Consider the following 6,971-nt stretch of genomic DNA (forward strand, 5'->3'; position numbering starts at 1 on the left):
ACCCCCACACTGATATAAAATGGACCCAACCGTTTGGGTCTCTTTCCAAATTTGGTACCAAAGCCTCCCCCACAGTGCGGCAGCTATCTTGAATTGGCCCGCTCCCAGAGAGTTTTACTTCATTCAGTGTCATTCAGTATTATTCAAAATCTTTCAGTGTCATTCCAAATCATTCAATGTCATTCACGATCTTTCCACATGCTTCCACCTTCCATCGTTCAGTGTCATTCCACATAACATAATGTAACCCAGTAGAGAAAACACCATTTTATTTTGAAAAAACATTTATTGTGTTAAGAGGAAGTGTATATCTCTCGTCTACTTGATTTCCTGTTTGGAGTGTCATTCATCTGATTATGACTTTCTGATTCGTCAAAGTCAAGTTGTCCCGCCTTCTCGAGATGCTATCTCGAGATTAGCTGTGTATATCGTTCTTTTACGCCTGGACACCCTACTGAAAGGTTGCGTGACGATATCTAATGCTAATGTGCCGTTCGGTGAGTGAAATACTTATTGAAGTTGATATAAATGTGACCAATAATAAAATGTTAATTGGGAAATGTTTTATCTCAAGTGTGGATACCAGTGAGAACTGAGGGTCTGTGACAATTCGACCGTGTTCGTACTTGAACGTCGTATTGGTGAGTCGCCATGCACTTGCTATGGACTGTCGTAAAAACGTTTATGTGAGGCTAACGCTAAGCTAACGTTAAGCTAATGCTAATCGCGAGTGGAAATGTACTGCTTGTTTACAGTGAAAGAGTTGATTTTACTTGTTTTAAGGTCTTTCTAAAGCAAGGTTTATGTTGACAAACAAATGTATAACTGCTCATTTTGATGTAATATGTGTTAAAAGTGAAATGTTGAATTGACTCAGTTATGTTTGTTATACAATTATTTCTTTATTGAAGTGATTGATATGTAAACCATTAAACATGGTTATTGAGAAATTGGACATATTGAGAAATGTGTTTATTGTTAGCTCATGAGTTCATTTCATGTGTTACAATGACAATTTGGAAAACATGCATGTAAATTAATAACTGTTATAAATGTGATATTTAGATGCAGTATTTATGATAATTGAAAACTATAGAGCTATAGCGACTGATGATACTGGAAACTGATAATAGACTTATTAGCTGCATACAATAATTTCATTATTGTTATGCAGGCTGGGTTTTTTGTCTTGGCATTAAACCAAGATCCGAAACTGAATGGATTCTCCTTTGATGGAGATGGCGAGCCTGAGCCCAGAACCACATCTGCGATAAAGGAACCACAGTCTTCACCAACTTCTTTGTGAACATCACGTGGTAACACACCTAATTACCACCACGACAAGACTTTTTTCCCCAAGACTACCGGAAAGAACATTGACTGACTTAAACAAAATATTACTGAGCTCAGTAGGACTTTGGGATTATTATTTCTAATTTTTGGGATTTGTGATTTATTTTATGTATATGATGCCGGCTGTGAATTTGTAAATAATTGTTTTGTTTTCCATGTTAATACAGTTATTGTTGTTGCTCATTTCTGCCTCCAGCTATTTCATTCACACACCTATCAATTATCACTATTGTAGCCTTCGAGAATCTAGAGTCTGGTCCAATTTATTAAATATCAAACTAACACTATCTTTAAGTAATCGGGGGTTACATAACAACCGGTTCCGGCGCCGCGCGAGTGGCTGCCTGTTTACAGCAGCGTGGCTCACTATTGAGCCTTTTCTCTATATCTTTGCTGCTGTAACACCTCAAATTTCCCCATTGTGGGACTAATAAAGGACATCTTATCTTAATAATATAATCCTGGGTCAGCAGACACCTAATTAATGTGTTAATACATGATACATTTTTATATAAGCAACACTTATGATTGTAACGTATTTTTAATTCTTTCTAGGCGGGAACTGTCCGAACAAAAAATTCATGCAATTTGTAATTAGACACTTTGTCATACAAAAAGTCACTCAGGGCAAGAGAAAAAAAATTGTCACTTGCCCAAGTTGGGCAAGTAATTTGGCCACTCGGGCAAGGCAAATTTTAGTGGCACTTGCCCTATGGGGAAGCAGTTTTTAAAGTTAACTTCGAACCCTGTGATGGTGTCTTGTGACCAGTCTTTATCAGCTGATGTTCCATGAAGGCGTGCCTTACCTGTCACAAGAATGAAGGCAAGTCACGCCCCCCGCTGTCCGTTCACTCCGCCAAGATGCTGCTCCAGGTGGTAGAGAGGATGAAGGCTCCCTTGTCTCTGTTCATGGTTTTTATGCCTCGCTTGCAGATCTCAATGGCCTCTCTGATCCAGCGCTGTTGTTTGTTCTCTTCGGTGCGGATGACCCTGCCCTTCTCCCGGTCCATGATGTGGTTTTCCCTTTTGCAGTGGTCAGTGATTGCTGATTTGTAATTTTCATGTTGTGCTTGTTCTTTTACTGCTCTGATTTTTCATTTTTTTGACAGGTAAGTCACACCCTCATGGAACATCAGCTGATAAAGACGGGTCTCAAGACACCATCATGCGACACTCTGAAGAAGGCGAAAGACTCGCCGAAACATGTCAGGTAAAAAATTAACCTAAAACATAATTGTCTGCTTATAATGAATCAGTCAAATATCAATAATAAGAAGACAAAATGAACCTAATACAAATAAATGAATGCTTAATAACTCCCCTGCACATGCTCCTAAAAATCCAAACCTTCACCTGTAAATAAAACGTCCCGACCTGAAGACATCTTAATGTTATTATTTTGTTATACACACAGCGCCGCCAAGTGGAATCAAAAATGTGTTTTTATTTTAATTTTCACGTACTGCACGGTGCCCTTTTGACGAATCCGACTGAAAATTAGTCAGAAAAGACTCAAGACAATGATCTTACTCTCTGCCGAATTTTGTGACGTTTTGGCAAAAGGCGTGGCTATTACGGTGCTGAAAAGTCCGATTGTACTTTGTGGCAACAAAAGCTCCGGCAACATGACTCAGATGATCCTATCTTCTCGAAGTTGTACACATTTGAGGATACTTCAGCCCTGAAGACATCTACCAACTTATTTTTCATCGTAGTAGTAGCGCCACCAACTGGTAAAAGCTAATACAAGTTATTTTCTTGGATGTTTTTCTCCGTGCAACTCAACAAGGTCGCCCTCATATATGCTCGGATGACTGTTTCGGCCATGAGGATGTCACAATACGTAATTCATCCTTTTTCGTGAAAAGTTGTGGGAGTGGCATTGCACTGTTCGGCAATAAAACAACGCTGATTATGAGGTTCTAAATATGAACGACAACTCGTGAAACTTTACACACACATCAGGCAGAGCAAATTTATCAATATTTTATACGTTAGTTGTGCAGCTTTTTTGAAATGGCTCGCCATGGCCCTCGAGAAATGTTCAAAAAAGCAGCCCTGGTTGAGTGTTTCACCTCGCTTTTTGTAAATTTTATGGAGTACAGTGAACCCTCGGTTATCGCGGTTAATGTTAAAATGGTCGAATGGTCAATGACAAGAATTGCAGTGCAAGCACGTATTATCGGCGCGGGTTCGATCCCCACCTGATGTGCCTCGCATGATTTCTTTGGCTGCCAGGATGGCCGAGTGGTCTAAGGCGCCGCGTTCAGGACCCAGTCTCCCCAGGAGGCCTGGGTTCGAATCTCGAATTTCCCCATTGTGGGACTAATAAAGGGAATATTAGTATTATTATGGCTGCCAGGATGGCCGAGTGGTCTAAGGCGCCGCGTTCAGGACCCAGTCTCCCCACGAGGCCTGGGTTCGAATCTCAAATTTCCCCATTGTGGGACTAATAAAGGGAATATTATATTATTATTATTATATTATAATGGGGACCGAGACCACCCGCAAAAACTGAAAATCCGCGAAGTAGCGGCGCACCTTCAAAAATGCTTAAAAAAAAATACAATATATATAATAAATATATAAATATATATATTTATATATATATATATATATATATATATATATATATATATATACGAGGAGAGAGAGAGAGAGTGAAATTCATGTTATAACAAAAAAACCAAATTATTATTAAAACGTATTATTTTTTTATTCCCCAGCCATTCTTTTTGTATTTATTTAATTACTCCGACTTTTACCTGCTGGTACGCCGTCCGGTGTGCCCTGTGAAATGAAAGGTGGCATTCTTTATTTATTTATTCATTTATTCATTCATAACTGACAGCTTCGCGCTCCGTTCGTGCCCGGGCGGAAGAGGTGTTCCAATTCGGCTTAACTGTGACACACGCCCGCCCTCCTCCCCCGGAGCTTCCATTCGGTTAAACTTAGGGGCCGCTTGGCACCGCCCGTGCCCGGGGAAGGTGCTCCTCTTCGGCTTACTGTGACACGAGCATGCCCGCCTCCTCCGGAGCTTCCATTCGATTAAACTTAGGGGCCGCTTGGAACCGCCCGTGCCCGGCGAAGGTGCTACTCTTCGGCTTACTGTGACGCGAGCATGCCCTCCTCCTCCGGAGCTTCCATTTGGTTAAACTTAGGGGCCGCTTGGAACCGCCCGTGCCTGGGGAAGGTGCTCCTCTTCGGCTTACTGTGACGCGAGCATGCCCTCCTCCTCCGGAGCTTCCATTTGGTTAAACTTTGGGGCCGCTTGGCACCGCCCGTGCCCGGGGAAGGTGCTCCTCTACGGCTTAACTGCCACGCACGCCGGCCGGAGCTCTGGTACGGTCCGAACCGCGCGAAACGTCGCCACCGATCGTGTCCGGGGGAACGTGCTCTTCTTCGTCCACTCTCCTCTTCGCCCACGCTCTTCTTCGGCGCACGCCGGCCGTCTAACCGCTCCAGCGCCCGTCGTGCCGCTCGGCGAAACTACAATGCCCCCGAATATTTTTTATACCCGCGAAGCACTGAACCCGCGAAAGGTGAACTGCGAAGTAGCGAGGGTTCACTGTATGTATAAGACCAAGACCTACAAAAAAGTCTCTTGGAGCAATGAGCTAGGTTTTACAGGAAGTCGGCCATTTTGAATTTACTTAAAAGGGGCGGGTCACCACAATGGACTTTGTGTAGAAATTATTATTGGGGCCCGAGCAGCGACCGCGGCGAGGTCCCTATTGTTTATGGAGAAATTATTATTAGGGCCCGAGCAGCGACCGCTACGAGGTCCCCATTGTTTTTGTGGAAATTATTATTATTATTATTATTAGGGCCCGAGCAGTGACCGCTGCGAGGTCCCTATTGTTTTTCTAGAAATTGTTATTAGGGCCCGAGCTGCGACGGCTGCGAGGTCCCTATTGTTTTTGTAGAAAATATTATTACTTTTATTATTATTATTATTATTATTATTAGGGCCTGAGCAGCGACCGCTGCGAAGTCCCTGTTGTTTTTGTAGAAATTATTATTATTATTATTTTTCCGATTGTTCGATCGCATTTTTGACCCCCGAAACATGCACAAAAACTCACCAAACTTGGCAGTCTCATCGGGCATGGCGAGAAATTTGATATTTTAACGTCTAATATGAACAGGAAGTGAGTTATGAATTTTTGAAAGTCCGACTTTTGCCCTTTTTTGCATGTTTACAGGGGTCATTCTTTTGCACCCTGATCCTAAAGGCTTCATCTGATTGCCTTAAAATTCTGTCTGTAGCATCTTAAGACCTGGGACAAACACTGGGGCTAAAATCTTTTGTTTCCGAAATACGATATGACGGGGGCGGGGCTTCAAAGTTTTCACTTAAGATTTCCTTCGCCGCAATGGACAAAATGCTTAATAACTCTCCTGCACATGCTGCTAAAAATCCAAAACTTCACATGTACATAAAGAGTCGGTACCTGAAGACATCTATATGTTTATATTCTGTTATACACCTTGCGCCAATCAATATCATTTTTTACATTTTGACGTACTGCACGGTGCCCTTTTAACGAATCCGATTGAAAATTGGCTAGAAAAGACTCAAGACATTGATCTTACTCTATCCCTATTTTTGTGACTTTCCTTCGAAGGGCGTGGCTATTACGGTGCCGCAGAGTCTGATTATTCTCCGTGGCAACAAAAGTTCCTGCAAAATGATTCAGATGATCCATCTTCTCGAAATTTTTCACATTTGAGGATATTCAGGCCCTGAAGACGGCTGCCAACTTATTTTTGATCGCAGTGGTAGCGCCACCAACTGGTTAAAACAAATACAAATTATTTTCGTTGATGTTTTTCTCCGGGCAGGTTAACAAAATCTACCTTATATTTGCTCGGATGAGTGTTTAGGCCTTGAGCATGTCACAATACGAAAGTCTTTCGCCTTCTTCAGAGTGTCACATGATGGTGTCTTGTGACCTGTCTTTATCAGCTGATGTTCCATGAGGGCGTGACTTACCTGTCACAAGAATGAAGGCAAGTCACACCCCCCGCTGTCCGTTCACTCCGCCAAGATGCTGCTCCAGGTGGTAGAGAGGATGAAGGCTCCCTTGTCTCTGTTCATGGTTTTTATGCCTCGCTTGCAGATCTCAATGGCCTCTCTGATCCAGCGCTGTTGTTTGTTCTCTTCGGTGCGGATGACCCTGCCCTTCTCCCGGTCCATGATGTGGTTTTCCCTTTTGCAGTGGTCAGTGATTGCTGATTTGTAATGTTCATGTTGTGCTTGTTCTTTTACTGCTCTGATTTTTCATTTTTTTGACAGGTAAGTCACACCCTCATGGAACATCAGCTGATAAAGACGGACGGGTCTCAAGACACCATCATGCGACACTCTGAAGAAGGCGAAAGACTCGCCGAAACATGTCAGGTAAAAAATTAACCTAAAACATAATTGTCTGCTTTTAATGAATCAGTCAAATATCAATAATAAGAAGACAAAATGAACCTAATACAAATAAATGAATGCTTAATAACTCCCCTGCACATGCTCCTAAAAATCCAAACCTTCACCTGTAAATAAAACGTCCCGACCTGAAGACATCTTAATGTTATTATTTTGTTATACACACAGCGCCGCCAAG

The 6,971-nt window shown here is 42.3% G+C and overlaps 1 long non-coding RNA gene across 2 annotated transcripts; it reads left to right on the top strand.

Moving 5' to 3' along the window:
* Positions 1-278: 278 nt before the first annotated feature.
* LOC148316078 (uncharacterized) lies at positions 279-1,536 on the top strand. Of its 2 annotated transcripts, XR_015840388.1 has the most exons (3): positions 451-497; positions 575-641; positions 1,175-1,536. It is a non-coding gene; the product is annotated as an uncharacterized LOC148316078 (long non-coding RNA). The 2 variants fall into 2 exon arrangements; XR_015840387.1 differs by having other exon boundaries at positions 279-641.
* Positions 1,537-6,971: the final 5,435 nt, after the last annotated feature.

This window comes from Idiotropiscis lumnitzeri, unplaced genomic scaffold (assembly GCF_059441095.1).
Source record: "Idiotropiscis lumnitzeri isolate Australia: NSW breed Sydney's pygmy pipehorse unplaced genomic scaffold, RoL_Ilum_1.0 HiC_scaffold_23, whole genome shotgun sequence".
NCBI lineage: Eukaryota > Metazoa > Chordata > Actinopteri > Syngnathiformes > Syngnathidae > Idiotropiscis > Idiotropiscis lumnitzeri.